General features: G+C 34.8%; 1 long non-coding RNA gene across 2 annotated transcripts in view; it reads right to left on the bottom strand.

Annotated features, from left to right (window-relative positions):
* Window positions 1-17,848, bottom strand: part of LOC102166855 (uncharacterized) — a 550,511-nt gene that overhangs the window by 74,207 nt on the left and 458,456 nt on the right. The window contains exons 12-13 of one of the 2 annotated variants that reach the window (XR_014812960.1): window positions 10,105-10,183; window positions 4,851-6,605 (exon numbers count right to left, since the gene is read on the bottom strand). The exons of the other annotated variant lie outside the window; for it this stretch is intronic. This is a non-coding gene — a long non-coding RNA (uncharacterized LOC102166855). Of the gene's footprint in view, window positions 1-4,850; window positions 6,606-10,104; window positions 10,184-17,848 lie in introns of those variants that run through there. 2 annotated transcript variants of the gene reach the window in all.

Genomic DNA, 17,848 nt, shown 5'->3' with positions numbered 1-17,848 from the left:
AGGTTTTGTGAACTCAGTCTCTTGCATCTTTCCATCCTTAGAAAAGCACTAAGTCATCAACTAAGATACTTGCTCCTCATAGTCAGCATCAACCTTCTACTGAGAGATGTGCTTAGTTGCATGTATCCCTTTGCCAAAATCACCTTTACACTGGCCTCCCATCTTTACCTCTTTTAATAGTTTTCAGAGCTCTCTGACAGACTCTTCCTGAGTTGTAATCCTGAGGTTTGCTCAAATAAAATTTTCCATATCTTTCTTAGATTGACTAATTTTTTTTCATTGACAATGGTATTCAGTTAATATGATAGAGGCACTTTAAAGGTTTTTGAGAAATAGTGTTTACTTGCAGGGTATTAAATAATATTTTACTTGATAATGATTACTTGGTTTTTCTCATTCACTGAACAGTCCCAAATAATTCACTATTCCTTCAATTATTAGGAAGGCAGAGAATGTGACTGTTAAGACTTAGGCATTGGAGTCAGGTTAGCTGGATTCCAATTTTACCTGCAACTACTAGCTGAAAAAAATATTATAGGTGAGATATTAGTAATATACAGATAATATGAGTTTTTGAGGATTAAATATGATAATCCATTAGAAGAACCTAGCACAGGGCCTGGCACTTTATTGGTATTCAATAAATATCACCTACTTTTATTTCTTTGTTTGCTTTGTTAACTTTAACAAGCTCCAAAATACTTAGAGAATTGACCCTAAACATGTTTATGGACTCTAAATGTGGTTTGAATACTTCTGTCTCCATAGTTGCAACTATATGCTGCTGTAATAGAACTTTTTGCAATGATGGAAAGATTCTATAATCTGTGCTATTCAGTTTAGTCATCAGTAGCCAAGTGACAAGTGCAACAAAGGAACTATATTTTTAATTACATTTACTCTTAATTAATTTAATTTAATTAGCTGCATGTGACTAGTGGCTACAGTATTGTACAGCACAGGTCTATGTGCTTATTCTTCAACATATTTCTCAAGCTAAAACAAGATGTTTCATCTAAAGTAGAACAATTCTTACATTAAGGAGAACAATATCCCACTTTTTTAGATTTTTTTTTTTTTTTACACATTAGAGTAGTATTTTTCTTCTGTTCAATTTAGAGTAATTAAAACAATTTCATTTGGGATCCTGAGTTGCAGAAGCAGAACTATCTGCTGACCATGGTCCTGAAAGTCTACATGGAGATGAGGTCAGATTCAAGTCCTTTGTAGAAGGCAGACTCCTGCCATCTTGGCGAACACAGAAACAGCACAGAGCTCAGGCTCAGTATTCTCAAGGATCAGGGTAATAAGCCATGGCAGGTTCAGAATGTCTCTTGAGTGACACTAGATGCTTCCAGAAGTAAGGAGCCAACTGAAGGTCCCTCTTAGGACTTAGGCTGCCATAAGATATAATTCCTCTAATACCAGCCCTTTAAAATTCTTTGATGGTTCCCACTGGCCTTGTCCAGCTAAAGGATGGAAAGTATGAGAGCTCTGCTGATGCTGGTAATATAGCTCTGCCTCTTAGGCAGAGGGCAGGGAGGAAAAGGATGGAGAGATGCTCTGCACAGGCAAGTGGAAGATATGAAACGTTTTTTATTTACAACCTGAAACTGTGATAGAAAATCTAGGGAGCTATGGCAGGATCCTATTCTTCAACTATGCAGGTAACGTTCAAGGAGATAAAACTAGCAATGTAATTAGGCAAGTTAACTAATACTGGACACTAGCTTTTGCATATACTTGTGTATAAGATAAGAGCCTTGAGATGCATTTTCTCCAAAGTATCTTCCAAGTTTGTTTACGTAGGCTTTTTGGCCTGAATTTCCTTTCTTTGGTCATAAAGGTGTCCTTCCATTTCCAGAAGAAGGACTAAGAAACTATTTATTATTTGAATTTTGATTGTAATAAGTGCAACTTTGACATGAGAGATTTAGTTCTTACTTTCATAGAGACAGAAAGGAAGGTTGGAGAATTCTTCTTGCATTTCTGTTTCTTAAGTAACGTTAAATCAAAATAATTAATATATCACTGAGGCACATTTTAGGGCCGTCTTCTCTGGGCCCCCACAAATGCATGGAACACTTTCCTACAACAAAAATTCAAATAATAAAGTTTCTTAGTAAGATCATTCAAATTTTTTCAAAATACAACAAAGGGAAATTGAAATTAATAAATGAAATTCACTAATTTCCTACTAGCCTGATTTGTACAGATATACTTATAAGAGTAGTTGATTACCACAGTGATATAATTTTTTTATTGAATAAGACCACATTCACATAACTGATCTGATGAAGTATTAAATGGCCTATTTTTTTTTTTTTTTTTGCACAGTCTCAGGTCAATTTCCATTTTTCATTCTATAGTGAAAAATTCTCTGAACTATCAGAGAGTAGAAACAAAACTGGAGTTGGCAGTGCTTTATAGCAGAGATGTGGATTCAATAGTGCTGCCTTTGCTTAGTTATGTGACTTCAGGCATGTTATTAACTAGCTATGTGATTTGGGTAAGTTAATTAATTCTCTACACTGGCTTTTGCATATCTATTGCATATAAGATGAGAGCCTTAAAGTGCATTATCTCTAAGGTATCTTCCAGCTCTGATTCAGGGCTCACATGTGCTCTGTAATTCTAAATGTATTTTATTTTTTGATAATCAAGAGAATAGTGAATTATTTCAAGGGACATCACATTCTCAAATCTTTCTTAAAATGTTATTGAAAACATAAATGCAATTTGTAGCAAGTATTTTGGGTCAGATTTCTGTCAGCATATCAAATAGACTATTTTAATGTATTGTAATTGCAAATGTATTGAACATTACTTAACTATAATCTTGCAAAAATATCATATAGATGTAACACATACATCTTCACTTGCATTTTGCTAGATGAAACAGGAAAAAAAGAGTTACTTGAATGTCCTCAAACCAAACCAGCCTAATTAAATAACATTAAAGGTCCAATTCATAGTGTGCTAGATGAATGATCTCCAAACTGCAGAAATGCAGCATGCCTTTTTCTGGTTTGAAGTTGCTTTCTATCTCTTATTATTATTATTATTATTTTGAGTTCTCAGAGTATTCAATTCACTTTGGGAACTTTCTGATCAAGCCCCTGGGGTACAGAGCTCACTCAGGTTTATGTACAGGTTCCTGCAGTCTCAGGAAACCCTGCTCTGCCACTGACCACTCTTGTGACCCAGGAGCTTCATAAGTCATACCCATTCTCATGAGGACTGACTGCTCCAGCCATACCCTCACAGATCTGCACAATCTGCCACAGACACCTGCTCACCCTCCCCCAGGCCCTGCTGCCCCATCTATCCCCTTCTTGGCCTTTCAAATGATGCACCCTATTGTGGAATCTGGACAAAAAGTTCCCATTTCTCCTTGCTAGTCAGGAAAGCATCCCGTTTTTCCACCTATTAGGGGGATCCCACCATAAAACTTCTTACAGGCCAGATCTTACAACTCTTTTTGTCTTATAGACAGTTACTTCTTTCTCAGGACATGGGGCTGTCCATGACTGAGTGTTCCATTCCAGGTCCGTACTTGGTTTGATTCCTTCTCCCAGGCTGCTCATGCCCCTCCAGGATGGGTTCACCAGGTCCCCTCGCACATATCTGAAGCCCAACCTTGAACAGAGTCCGAATACATGGGCAAACCAGCAGATGCAGCTAAATATGAGGTGGATGTTCATGCTGGTGGTGGGCAGTGAAGATGGGGCATTGCCTGGCACCGCCTGAACAATCTACCTGAATTCATATCCTGATCCTGCTGATACACAGAATTGTATAATGAAACCCTGCTACAGTTCAGCTCAAAATTAACTCAAAGATGATGCATTAAATATTATAAATATTCTGTACTATGGAGATTTGTACTCCACACTATCTTGGTACAAAAAGTTTATTATAGCAATAAGCTGGATTTATATTCTAATTCTAAGCAAAATTTTGACCAGTAAATGCACTCTTTAATGAGTTTTAAAACAAACAAGTAAAATAAGAAAGTATTTCCCTAATAACAAGGTAATAACTTAAAAAAAGTAATTACAGAAGAGTTATTTAGAAAATAAAAAATACAACAAAAGTGGGAGAGTTTTGGGGAACAGTCTGAAAATCCCCATCTTAAAATTATCCTCATTTTGTATCGGAGTTTCCTTCCCAAATTAATTCCTCTGTATATTGTTGCTATTGTTGTTGGTATTTATATTGTTTTAAAATTGCTACTATAATACTGTACACATACTTTTATAAACTCTGCTTTTGACTTAGGATTACTGCACATTTGGCTATCCTTACCATTATCTAGAATTTATAGTCTTTAACTGTAGTACTTATACGCTAACACTATGGCTATAGCAAAGATTACTAAGCCTTTCTTTCATTGACTGTTGAAGTTTCAATTTTTCACAATTTCAAATTGTTTTAATAAATATATATGTGATGAAATATTATTCTATTTATACTTGGTTATTTCATTAGGATAGATTACAGAAGATATTTTGCTAAAGTATATAAATATTAGGAAACACTTAATATCTGTCATCAATGGCTTTTCAAAAGAATACCACTTACACAGTCAGTAGTATATGATAGTATTTAAGAAACATTAAAAAATAGTATACTCAAAATTATGTGATTTAATAGTTGAAATATTAATATATAATAAACAGGTTTGGACAAAAATTAGCATTTTTTTTAAATGAACTTCCAATATAATGAGAAGAGTTATTAGTTATATGTGGGTAATCTGCTTCCTTATGTTAGCCATAAACTAATATAGGGGAAATTATCATATGAGATCTCTGGAGCACACATGAAGGTTGTTTACCAAGTTTTCCTTTTCTTTTTTTGCTTTTATTTTTAGGGCTGCACTTGTGGCGTATAGAAATTCCTGGGCTAGGGGTTGAATCGAAGCTGTAGCTGTGGCCTATGCTATAGCCACAGCAAGGTGGGATCTGAGCCACATCTGCAACCTATACCACAGCTCGCCTCAATGTCGGGTCCTTAACCCACTGAGTGAGGCCAGGGAACAAACCTGCATCCTCATGGAAACTAGTTGGACTGGTTACCACTGAGCCACAACAGGAATTTCTACCAAATTTTTATTATATGAGGATATGAAGTTCTTTATTTCTATAAGACTAAGGCTGTTTAAATTTTCCTGAGATAAACGGTAAAACATTAAAAAATATGATTTTCCCCATGCATCATTTCAAAAATTATCTTCTGATGGATACTCTTTTCCTGAAATACATTCTTAACTAGTAAAAAATTACATCATAACCATTCATTAAAATCACATATATGTTCTTAAAATTGAAACTCAGTATTAGGTAAACTTATACCGTAACACATAGTTAGAAAATGGCTGATCTTCCATTAAGGGAACACATTTGTCCTTGTAAAATCTACAGCATCCCAAGTACCGAAACAGAAAATGCACTTCCAGGGGACAGTCAGATCCCCAAGAAAAAGGAAGGAGGGACTGGATCAGGAAGAATACACACTTGCTTCTCCAATAATTACCAAACAAGTAGCTCTCTTACCTCTACCGGAAAGAGGTAACAGAGAAAGGGTCAGGAGTGTTTAAGAGGCAATCCAGTCTAATGTAGACTAGGGAAATGAGAAAGAAATTTCTTCCATAATTATATGTGATATCCACTGAACTCTTTTTAAGGGCGGTTCCAGATGTTTTCCATATTTCCTCATTAGATTTCCCAAAAATTTTACTAGGGAGGTGCTGTGGTTATCCTGACTATAAAGATGAGGAAACAAACATTTACATAAGTCACTTACTTAAGGAGACAAACTTAGAAACTGGTGTAACTGAAATCTGAATGCTTGCAGTTCTTAATTAGTTGCAAAAAACCAAATACTCATAATTTTAAGTACTATATTATGGTCTTAGAAGGATTCACTTTCTAAATGAGTGAATCAGATTGTAACTGTATTAGAGTTAACTTCAGGCACAGGCCACAGAATAAATGACTGCTGAGTGACACAATGCAGGTTCAGGATTGATTTAAATACCCCCAAAATAAATTTAGTTTGGTCCTGGAAATTTAGGGTAAGGCAATTAATTAATAAGCAATTAATGAGACTGGGCTATGTTGTTCATCTTGCATCATTAAGAATTCCTACTTTGGATCCTTGGAAGACAATACCCTGAAGTCATTTTCCCTTTGCATGAACAGATGCATGGATTAATGGATGAACTTATATACAATTGGATGGATGGAGCCAGGCTGGACTTGAATCAGGATTGTATAAATGGCTTAGATTCTTTTTTTAAAATTACCTTGGCAATGGTCTTGAAATAAGAGTATTGTTGTTTGCTAATAAAGGATTAAAAACAACAGCAATACATTCGCAGAGGCTGAAGGTGCTTCACTGCAGTGCTCTCTATGGTTTGACCCCTGGGGAATTTGCTTCTTGTTGGCTTTCAGCTGGAGGTCACTCTCAGCTCCTAGAAGTAGCCTCAGTTTCTCACCACATGAGTCTTTTTAAAGCCATCACGGAAAGAGACTCCAGCAAGGCCAAAGCTGCAATCTTCCACAATGTGATCATGTATATCTCATCCCCTTTGCTATGTTCTATTGGTCAGAAGCAAATCACAGGTTATGCTCACACACAAGGGAAAGATTTATGTAAACACATGTATGCCAGGAGGCAGGACTGTGGGAGACTCTGAAGAATGTGACACACCTACTGGCCTCTCTGTTAGCTCAGAATTGTGAGCTTAAGACATTACTAAATGAGCATATACATACAACATCCACTTAAAGTAAACGGTTAACCTTTGAAGGATGTTACAAAGGATCAATCATTCTCAGTAAGGTGGATCCACTCTGAATTTACCATTCTTTTTTTTTTTTTTGTAAATGCCTGCACCCACAGTGTATGGACAATATGGAAGTTCCCAGGCCAGGGACTGGATCCAGCCGCAGCTGCAATCTGTGCCAAAGGTGTGGCAAAACTAGATCCTTTAACCCACTGTGCCAGGCCAGGATCAAACCCACACCTCTACAGTGACCCCAGCTGCTGCAGTTGGATTCTTAACCCACTGTGCCTCAGTGGGAACACCTATCATTCTTGAAAAGAAAAAGGAAACAAATTGTCAAATGAGTTAGAACATTCTTGAAAAGCACTGCTTTTTAAGAATTTCTCTATATTGTTTGTAGACTTTAGATGACGGCCATTCTGGCTGGTGTAAGGTGATACCTCATAGTTTTAATTTGCATTTCTCTAATAATTAAAAGAATCAGGAGAGTTCACTGTGGCTCAGCAGGGTATGAACCCAACTAGTATATACGAGGATGAGGGTTATATCCCTGGCCTTGCTCAGTGGATTAAGGATCTGTCAGTGCAGCAAGCTGCGGCATAGGTGGCAGATGCAGCTCAGATCCTGCGTTGCTGTGGTTGTGGTTGTGGCCAGCAGCTGCAGCTCCAATTTGACCCCTAGCCTAGGAACTTCATATGCCACAGGTGTGGCCATTAAAAAAAAATAATCAGAATGGATTGTATGACTGGGTCACTTTGTTGTACAGCAGAAATTATCACAGCCTTGTAAATTAACTATACGTCAATAAAACTTAAACAAGTAAAATTTTAAAAAATTAAAATAAAATTTTTTCCATATTAAAGAAATATCTAAGTATGAATCCCTGAACAAAACAAAAGAACCACCACGCCCACTTACCACCAAAGTAAATTGAGTTCACATTACGCTTTTCCCTAGGGGCTTTTTCTGGAATATTTCTTTGAGAGCTAAGAATCCTTGTGCAATCATTTCTTTTCTTTTCTTTTTTTTTTTTTTTTTTGTCATTTTAGGGCACCACCCGCGGCACATGGAGGTTCCCAGGCTAGGGGTCCAATTGGAGCTACAGCTGCGGGCAACGCCGGATCCTTAACCCACTGAGCGATGCCAGGGATCAAACCCGCAACCTCATGGTTCCTAGTCCATATCCTCATGGACACTATGTTGGGTTCTTAACCCACTGAACTACAATGGGAACTCACTTTAATGTTACATCTTTAAACTTCTCTCAGACCCTGACCCCTCTCTCCTGCCTCCCTCTTTCATTTAAAAGAACTCTTTGATTACATTAGGCTTACCCAGTAATATAGAATAAGTCACAACTCAAGATCCTTAACTAACGTCCATTTTGCAATGCCAGATATCACGGTCACATATCTTGAGGATTATGATGAAAGCATCTTTTCAGGAGGGGAGCAATTATTCAACATAAGATAGAGACTTAAATAAGAAGGTGATTTTTCTCATGTAACAAGAAATAGAGAAAAAGGAATATAAAGGATCAATAACATTCATATTGATACCTCTTATTTGAGGAAGGGTTTTCCCTCGAAACTGGTAGGTGGCTATTTAATCTTACTGTCACATCCATGTTTATGTTAGAAGAAGGTGGAAAAAAGAGGGAAGGAGAGCATGAGTTACCCTCAGGGTATAATTCATTAGCCAGAACTCTTCCATAGAATCACATTAGATGGAAGGAGAGGAGAATCAAGAACCTAGCTTGCATAACCTGAATTTCAGAGATGAAAAAGAGATAATGGTGTTAGGTCTGACTATTTGGTGAGTCAGTTGACAGTTTATGCTAGAATTTCACTATCTTATTATAGAAAAATTTTACATTTTACTAATTGTTAAATGACAAGGAAAATGTGACCTGTTTATTTTCCTACTTGAAAAAGAAATATTTCTTTGTAAATGAAATGATTTCATCAGCCATCTTTGTGAGAAGTACTTGAAAAACTGTGATTTCTTTTCTTCTCTGAAGCACAGAGAATTCATGACTGTGATTTACATATTTACATCCTTACCCTATACAGAGTCCATTAGTCCTATGTAATCCCCCATTATTTGTTTTCCCCTTGGGACAATGAGTAGAGATTTAAGAATGATCCTAAGAAATTAGGTTCTGTAGCTTTCAGCTGGCAGTGAATTAGAGCTGTAGCCTTTCTGGTTTCAACCTTCATGGTATGGTAACTAAAGGATTGTCAATCAACTTTGTCTGCATATATTTTCAGACAGAGTGGAGCAGAGCAAATGCACATTGGAAATGAATTTTGAACAGTTTAGCAAAAGAGAGGTTTTCTCTCACAGGAACAAGGCATTCAGCGGGAGTTAAGGTCAGAACTCACACACTTCTGTCAAAATGCTCCCAGACTTACACTGTGGAGCCCTATAGTCATTTTTGGAATCTCCTGCCTGTCCTTGTCTGAACAGAGATCCCCGCAGTTTTGACCCTCAGGGCACTAAACAAATATTTCTTTCAAGTTGGCTTAGTTTAAAGCACTGAGACTACTGTAAAACATTATGTATCTTCTTTAATGAGGATATTTGGTAACTGATCTTTATTATTTAAATATTTCCTGTGAATATTCAGGAATATATCACAGTGGATACTGTGAGTCATTATAGAACAGGATAATGTTTCAAACACAAAAGTCATGATAATCAGTATTTTCTTGACTCAAAAGCAATTCTTCCTCTATAGGTATATAACTTATCCTAAAACCTGAGCACAATGTGGGTCAAATTTATACACTGGCATAATCTATTTATTTTTATGTTAATTTTGGGTTTTTATCAAACCTTATTTTGGTTTATTTCCAAAAAAGACAAGATCAATTTCTACATTTACATTATGATTGGGAAAATATATTGAAAGATTTCTATTTTTAAAACAATTTTTTGTTAAAGATTGTACATATATGTGTGTGTGTGTGTGTGTGTGTGTGTGTGTGTGTATTACTCTGAACCTAAATCAAAATGCTCTGTATTATCTTTAAGACTAAAATTTTAATTGGATGGCTCTCTAGAATGGAAAAGAAATCTATTATAATCTCACAATTCTGAAATGAAAATATTAATACATTTTTCTAATAATAGATTGAAGTTCCAAGTTTTTAGAACTCAATCATAATTTACCTGTCAAAATTAAACATCTGTTAAAAATCCTTTCAGTATGTTCTATTACATTAGTGAAGTCCAGAGCTTTCATTAAATGCATAAAAGCTTTCATCATAAAGTGTATATTTAAACTTTTAATGCTGAAAATGTCTTACCTTTCTTCACGCCGTTTTTTCCTAGCATATTGGAGCACATAACAATCTCTTTTTGAGCCATAATAGATTTGTGAGATCTCTAATATCCAAAAAAGAAATTGAAGTACAAAAAAAGTATATGTTAATCTCTATTTTTCAGTGTTTGTTAGTCATTGGTTTTGTTATGGTAATATACATACATAACTCTTTGGTGGATAGACTCATGTTTGAATTATATTTGTATATACCCTGTTTCTGAAGTATACCTCATTCACAAAAGGTATATTCAATTTCCCTTGCAAAACTGAGACAAGAAAGAGCCATAGATTAATTACTACAGCTCCATGTTCCCTTTTTCTGTCCAGACTCACCTCAGATGCCTGTATTACACACTGTATACTGATAATACTGTTGTCCTATATGAACTATAGAATTTCTTTAATCCTTCCTGGACAAAACATGATTCAGATTTCCATCAGTAAATCTGTGTAACAGCTGCAAAACATATTTTGGATGTGTCTACCTTTTATTTCATTAAAAAAATCAGAATAATTATAACTTCATAAAGGATAATACAATCCTGTCTTGAGTCACTTAAATGGTTTTTATTGAAATGACATGCTCCTGCTAATTAAAGCTCTTATGCCATCGTGGTTTTAGTCTGTTTATCTTAGACTAAATTTAAAATCATTTTTCTTAACTCCTAGAGGCATCATATACAAGAAGTGTATGTGTCATGGATTTAATTTGCACATGTCTGATAAAGAGCTGAATGGGATTGATTTTTAAAAGTTATGTTTTTAAATATTTTAAAGTAACTAGAGCCATTTAATAGCAACAAAAAATATTGCTAAAGAATTCTAACATTCATTCAAATCTAGAAAATGACCCAAATCAATTTCTATCAGTTATCCAAAATATTATTCATTTCTCTTTCATGTCAAAATGAAATAAAGTATAATTCAGAAACATTTCTTCAGGAAAAAAAGTCATTGGACAAATGACCACTTAAATACTGGGTTTCCAGGAACATTAAGGTCACGTCTACCCTAGAAATGTGAAGACATAAATGAGACAAATTTCTAAGATGAAGTAAAGCTGAAAGCTCTTTTGCCAGGGCAAGCCAGCTGCCTAGCTAAATTATAAAACCATAATGTGCATGACTTTATCCACCAATAAAATGGGAATTATACTACAAGCCAATTCTGTCAGAGGACGTTATAGAGATAATGAGATAATGTCTTTTAAGTGCTTTCAGTGTCTCGGATGAAAGAAGATAACTTTTCCATCCTCAGTAAAGAGAAGACCCATGATCGCTAACATTTCACACTGCTAAATGTACCTTCTTTAGAAAAGTGATGCTATTAAAATAATGATACATAAAGTTCTTCTACTAACCTACTGTAAAGCTATATTCATCAATAATGAAGGCAGGGATCTGTGGCTGCACTTGGTGAGCTTTTCTAAAAATGCCAACTATTTCCTCCAAGATTAACAGTCATATTCAAGGGCATTTATTTCAAAGCCGGCTGTAGGCATGAAACATTCCAAAACAACAAATTTTCTAGCAGTAAGAAGTTTCTCTAGTTAGTACACAAATGTGAATAATGAAAGTCATACTCTTCAGTGTTAACTAAAACAAGACCTGGTATACGTAACCTTGAGGCTCTTTTAAACTGTCATTTCTTTCTACTGTCCAAGAGAACTCATTACATATAACATAATTAATCTGTCCTCTGAGCAATCACATTACAGTGACATAACTTTAATTGATTCAACCAAATGGAAACCATATTACTATGGTATTAAACTGGACTATGACTTATCCAACTGCCAAGCTTTGCCTTATTTTATTTTATTTTTGGCTGTACTTGCAATATATGGAAGTTCCTGAGTGAAGGACCGAATCCGAGCCACATCTGTGACCTATGCCAGAACCTTAACCTACTGCTCTGGGCCAGAGATTGAACCCATGCTGTAACAGAGACAATGCTGGATTCTTAACCCACTGCATCACAATGGGGATTCCTGGCATGCTTTACTTTAAATTGGATAAATACTTTATCAGCCTTATTGTCAACGAGAGATATTAGAGGACAGTTTTCTTTCTCCTTTCCTTTGGCCTCAGTTATCTGTAAAATCAATGAGGTTTCTGGAAGCATACCTACATATGGTGAAATTAAATGCCTAATAAATTAATAAATGCCTATAGAAATTATGAAAAAAAATGTAAATATCCAAATGAATAAATTGTAAAATAATAATAAACATCTTAGAATCTGTGAATGACAAAACCAGTAATTTCTTTGTAGGTTACAAACAGTTCTTGGAAGTTTCATGTAAATAAAGAGAAACTGTTATTTCTTCTTAATAATAGATTTTGTCTCAGTCATAAAATACTGATGGATGAATAAAGATTTAACATTTTCAATTCAGTATTTCTCTAATTATAAAATATGTCATTATTTTCCTCTTGCAGTGATTGCTCTGGGTTAGTTCTTGTGCTCCAGAGTGCCAGCCAATGAGAAGTTAGAAGTCTTCCAGTAATGGAAAGATTAACTACGTCATAACAAAACTTAAGGAAAAGATAATCTTTGTTCTACCTCCAGACACTGGTGTGCAGAACTATGATGTCTGGAATTTTTGCAATCATCTTTCAGTTGAAGAGAAGAGAATCAATATGCCGTGGATGAACGAACAGGAAAAAATCATAAAGATCTTGCACTCCTGATGAAGATACTGAATTGACCAGTGAAAATGATTTTATCTCTACACTTCAAAATAAATTATCTTAATTTTTATGTCATTTAAGTTTAGGTTTTCTAGTATTTGTAGCCTAAATGGCTTACTTTATCAGGTATCTTGGTGAGAACCACATCTCTGAGGACTTCATGTATTGACCCAGTGGATCCTGACTTTGCTGAGGGGGTTAACAGCCATGGCCTTGGGATCCTCGGGATTGTGTAGCTAGGTTAGAACTCATCTTTCTGGGAATACTTTCAGTCTAGCAAGCACCACTGGCAGGAGGGAGAGCACCATGTGAGATTTAGGGAATCATGGAATTCCATTTGGTGGTCCATTCACCCTTATCCTTTTCCCTTGTAATGAGTTTAACACAAAGCAATTGTCTTTCTTGTGAAAGATTGGATTTTCTATTTTGAAGCACTGCAATATTTTGTTTGGGCAGGCTTAATTCTGGTGGCAGTAGCAGGTAGGAAGCAGAATGCATATGAAGAACTTAATTGAAAAGTTTGGGAATATAAGATCTTTGATTTCTAAAAATCAATTAAAAAATCTAGTATTTAGTGGAAATATGCCCTTTTATTGTAATTCCTAGCTAATGAGTCCTCAGCAAGATTTTAAAAATAAAACTTACCTAAAGTCAAGCTATTTAATGGCAGAGTTGGAATTCAAACCCAAGAACTCCAGCTCTTAGCCATTAAAAGTAGTAAGGTAAAATTCATATTTTTAATCATTAAGCTATATTGCCTTTAACATCCAATACAGTGTGTTAAAAGACAGAGAGATATACAAGATAAGTGGTGTCCCAGAGGAGCAGAAACAGATTTGGCACTGGGTCTGTTTTGTATATGGTTAGAGGCAGAGTGATTCATAGCCACGTTTGCTAGAGGATAGGGTTTAAAATGAATCCTCAAAATCTGAATTGTACAAGTGGTCTGCCAGGAAAAGAATATTATAATAGTTTGAAGAGCATCTACAAAGAAAATAGGTGAACTTAATTTAGAAAAATGCTGATTCTTTAATTTCTCTGATTCCAGGTGATACCAGCAGACAAATGATGAACATAAACTTAAATAAAGAAGAAATATATCCCCCCAAGGACTAAGTAACCTTCCTGTATGTATTCACATTACACTCTATGGCCCACCTAATTTACCACTTAACCTCGTAATACCATGGCTGCCTGTTTATATGTCTGCTTAATATTGGTCTTTAATTTATGTTGACAGATATTTTATCTGCCTTTTTTTTTAGAGTTGTGCTGTTTAAAGCACAGCAGAGTGTCTGAATAACTCAATTAATAAGTATATATAGTTATAAGAAGATGATTTGTTTTTCTACTCTTTTTACCTCATTCTACCACAGCCTTCCTTCAACCTCTCTTCAAAGAAAAAAAAAAATAGAGTGGAAGACTTGAAACAAAAATCTAATGTACATTATCATAGAAGTATTGAAAAGATGACTTTCATGAAAAGGGAAGAATGGAATTGAAATTGAATTACATCACTAGCTTTTTTTTTAACTTAAGGCTGTGTTCTAACAGAATGAAATATTTAAATATTGATAATTAAGATCATGATAAATATTTATTGTTGTTTTATAAAACAAAAGATGTTAAACAATGAGGAACTATCCTTGGAAAACTAAAGAGGAGATTTAGTATTATTAACTAGACAATGAGAGCAATATTGTGATATCAATATCTGTGTGAGAACACAAGTTTTCATTCTATGATTGAGCCTACTTGACCAATAGACCCAGAGACACAGGCTATTATTAGTAGTAATGTTAACATTTGGGTATACATTTTAATAGCTCCAATGTCTACTGATTCTTTAGGTCTAAACTTAGATTGAGAAAAGTGGCAGTAATTTAAAGATTTAAAGATATCTTTAAACTTCCAGCATCAAGCAGAGTGAATATATATTTCATCTGGAGATCTGTGATGCTGACAATGTTATTATGAAAGAGATTGGATATGAGTTGAATTTTATCAGGTCTCCCTAAATACCAGGTAGACAGAAGACCGACAGATTTAAATGTTCAGGAAAAAATTGTGTCTGCAGCACAGAGAAAAACATTATGCAAATATTTTTAGGAATTATCAGATTGTAAATTGATTCCCAGAGGAGCCAGAAGGAAATTGGCAGGAAGTAAATCAAAAGGTAAGTTTGGTTACGTAGGTTAATGAATGCCATACTAAGAATTATGAACTTTAAGATCAGGAAACCCATTGAGTGTTTCTGACCAGTTCTCCTATTCAGGTCTTCTGCATACTTTTTAAAATACTGTCTTAATTAATTAATTAATTTGTTAATTTTTCCTTTTTCAGCCACTGTGGCTCACTGCAGCATATGCAATTTCTTGAGCCAGGGATCCAACTGGTGCCTCCACAGAGAGAAACCACATCATTAACCCATTGCACCACAGAGGGAACTCCAAAATAAAATAATACTGAAATATCAACTTACTTTAATGTATACATTTTTAATTCATGAAACATTCTTCCTATTTTTGTAGTGATGGGTTCAATTTTCTAATATTTTCTTAAGTATTTTTCATCTAGGCTCATGAGGACTTTGAGTCAATAACATTCTCTTCTTTTGATACCTCTAACAAATTTCGGAATGGAATATGTTACCTTAGAAAATCATTTGGGAAGTGTTGCCTCCCCTCTATTTTCCTGAAAGAGTACGTGTGAGTTTGACATTATTTCTTTTTAAATATTATATATTCTATTAAAGAAAATTGGAGGTTTCCTTGTTGCAAATATTTAATAACCAAATGAATTTTTGTATCAATTTTGGTAGAGTTTTTCTCTAAGAATTTTTTCAATTCACCTAAAATATGTAGTTTATTAGTATAAAATTGTTTATAATTTATTATCATACTTATATATTTGATATCTTTAGGGTTCTAGGTGTTATATCTTCTTTAATTTCTTCTTTTTTTTTGTCCTTTTTTTTAAGGGCTGCACCCATGGCCTATGGAGGCTCCCAGGCTAAAGACTGAACCTGAGCTATAGCCCTGGCCTACACCACAGCCATAGCAAAGCCAGATCTGAGCTGTGTCTGTGATCTACACTATAGCTCACTGAGCAAGGCCAGGGATCAAACCCGCATCCTCATGGACACTGGTTGGATTCATTTTTACTGCACCACAACAGGAAATCCTTTTTTTAAAATTTTTTTGTCTTTTTAGTGCTGCCCCCTGCAACATATGAAAGTTCCCAGGCTAGGGATGGAATCAGCTGTAGCTGCTAGTCTACACCACGTCCACAGCAACGCCAGATCCCAGCCATGTCTGCAACCTACACCACAGCTCATGGCAATTCAGGATCCTTAACCCACTGAGCGAGGCCAGGGATCAAGGCTAGGGATTGAACCTGCCTCCTCATGACTACTAGTTGGGTTTGCTAACACTGAGCCAAGATGGTAACTCCTCAATTTGGTAATATTTTTAAAGCATCAGCTTTTCATTTTATTAATTTTATGCAATATTCTAAGACTGTTTTCTTTATTATTAATTTCCATTACTTCCTTTGCTTTTACTTTACTCTTATTTTCTACTTATCTAAGAAAGAAGTTTTAGGTGAATGTTGTAAAACTGTATTGGGACATGAGCATTTGATACTAAATTTTCCCTCTGAGCACTATTTTAGCTGTACTGTTAAATTTCTGAGTATTTGCTGTTTTTCTAGATAAAGTATTCTTGATTCTGATTTAATTCCAATGTGGTCAGAAAATACCTTATTTAATATTTTATTCTTTTGATATTTATGAAGAATTTTTTATGGGCCACCATATAATTTATAGTTTATGTGCATTTGATGAAATATATATTCTATTAACTGTCAGGTACAATATCATATAAATTTGACTTACCTCAAGGTAGCTGATTTTTCTATTCAAATCATTTGAATTCTTCTTCTTCTTATTTTTTTCAACTAGTGCTACATTTATTACTGAGAGTGGTGTAATTTCCAACTGTTATTGTGTATTTGTCTATTGTTCCTTAGGTTTTGCCAATTTTTTACTTTATGTATTTTGAAAATCTCTTAGATCCACAAACACTTATAATTAATTAATCTTACTTATTTGTCATCCAATTGATTCCCAAAATGGGGAATTTGATATTTTCCTTTTTACTTCTGGTAACAGTCTTTGTACTGAAGTCTGCATAGTTTGGCAGAATATAGTCATTAAAGTTAGATATAATTAGTGTTTTCATGGTATGTCTTTTTCCTTTGTTTTACCTTGAACATTTCTATTTGTATTTCTATTTGTATTTAAAATATATCTCTGACAGACAACATAAGGTTGGATTTTTTTTTTTTTTTTTGTCTTTTGTCTTTTTAGAGCCACACCCATGGCATACGGAGGTTCCCAGGCTAGGGGTCGAATTGGAGCTATAGATGTCGGCCTATGCCACAGCCACAGCAACACAGGATCCTTAACCCATTGAGCAAGGCCAAGGCTCGAACCCATGTCCTCATGGATGCTAGTTGGGTTCGTTAACCACTGAGCCACAATGGGAACTCCCGGATTTTCTTTTAAATCCACACTGGCAATCTGCTTTTTAATTATAGGGTTTATCCTAATTAATAAAATTATTGACATCATTGAACTTAGGTCCCCTTTACTATTTGTTTTTCTTTATTCTATCAGTTTTTTTAATTCCTCCATCCCTCATTCCTGCAATTTATTGACTTAAATAGCTTTGTTGACTGAATTTTGGGATTTCAGTCTTTTACTTGTCATGATCTACTTAGTGTTAATATTGCAGTACTTAGTGTAGAATGTATAAACCTTATAACAGTATTATTCCAATTATCTCTACAATCTTTGTGCTATTGCTATAAAGTGTGTATTGTGTAATAATTTTAATTTCCAACATCCATATGTCTTTTTGTAAAATTAGAACTTTCTCTCCCACATATTTATTATTTCCTGTGGTCTTTATTTCTAAATGTAAATCTGAATTTCTATCTCATGTTACTTCACTTTAGCCCAAATATCCTTTA

The sequence above is a fragment of the Sus scrofa genome, chromosome 8 (assembly GCF_054392235.1).
Source record: "Sus scrofa isolate SSC_HxYL_T2T_F1_AM1 chromosome 8, Sscrofa_HxYL_maternal_Yorkshire_Landrace_v2.0, whole genome shotgun sequence".
In the NCBI taxonomy this organism is placed as follows: domain Eukaryota; kingdom Metazoa; phylum Chordata; class Mammalia; order Artiodactyla; family Suidae; genus Sus; species Sus scrofa.
This window is presented reverse-complemented; position numbering and strand designations above follow the sequence as displayed.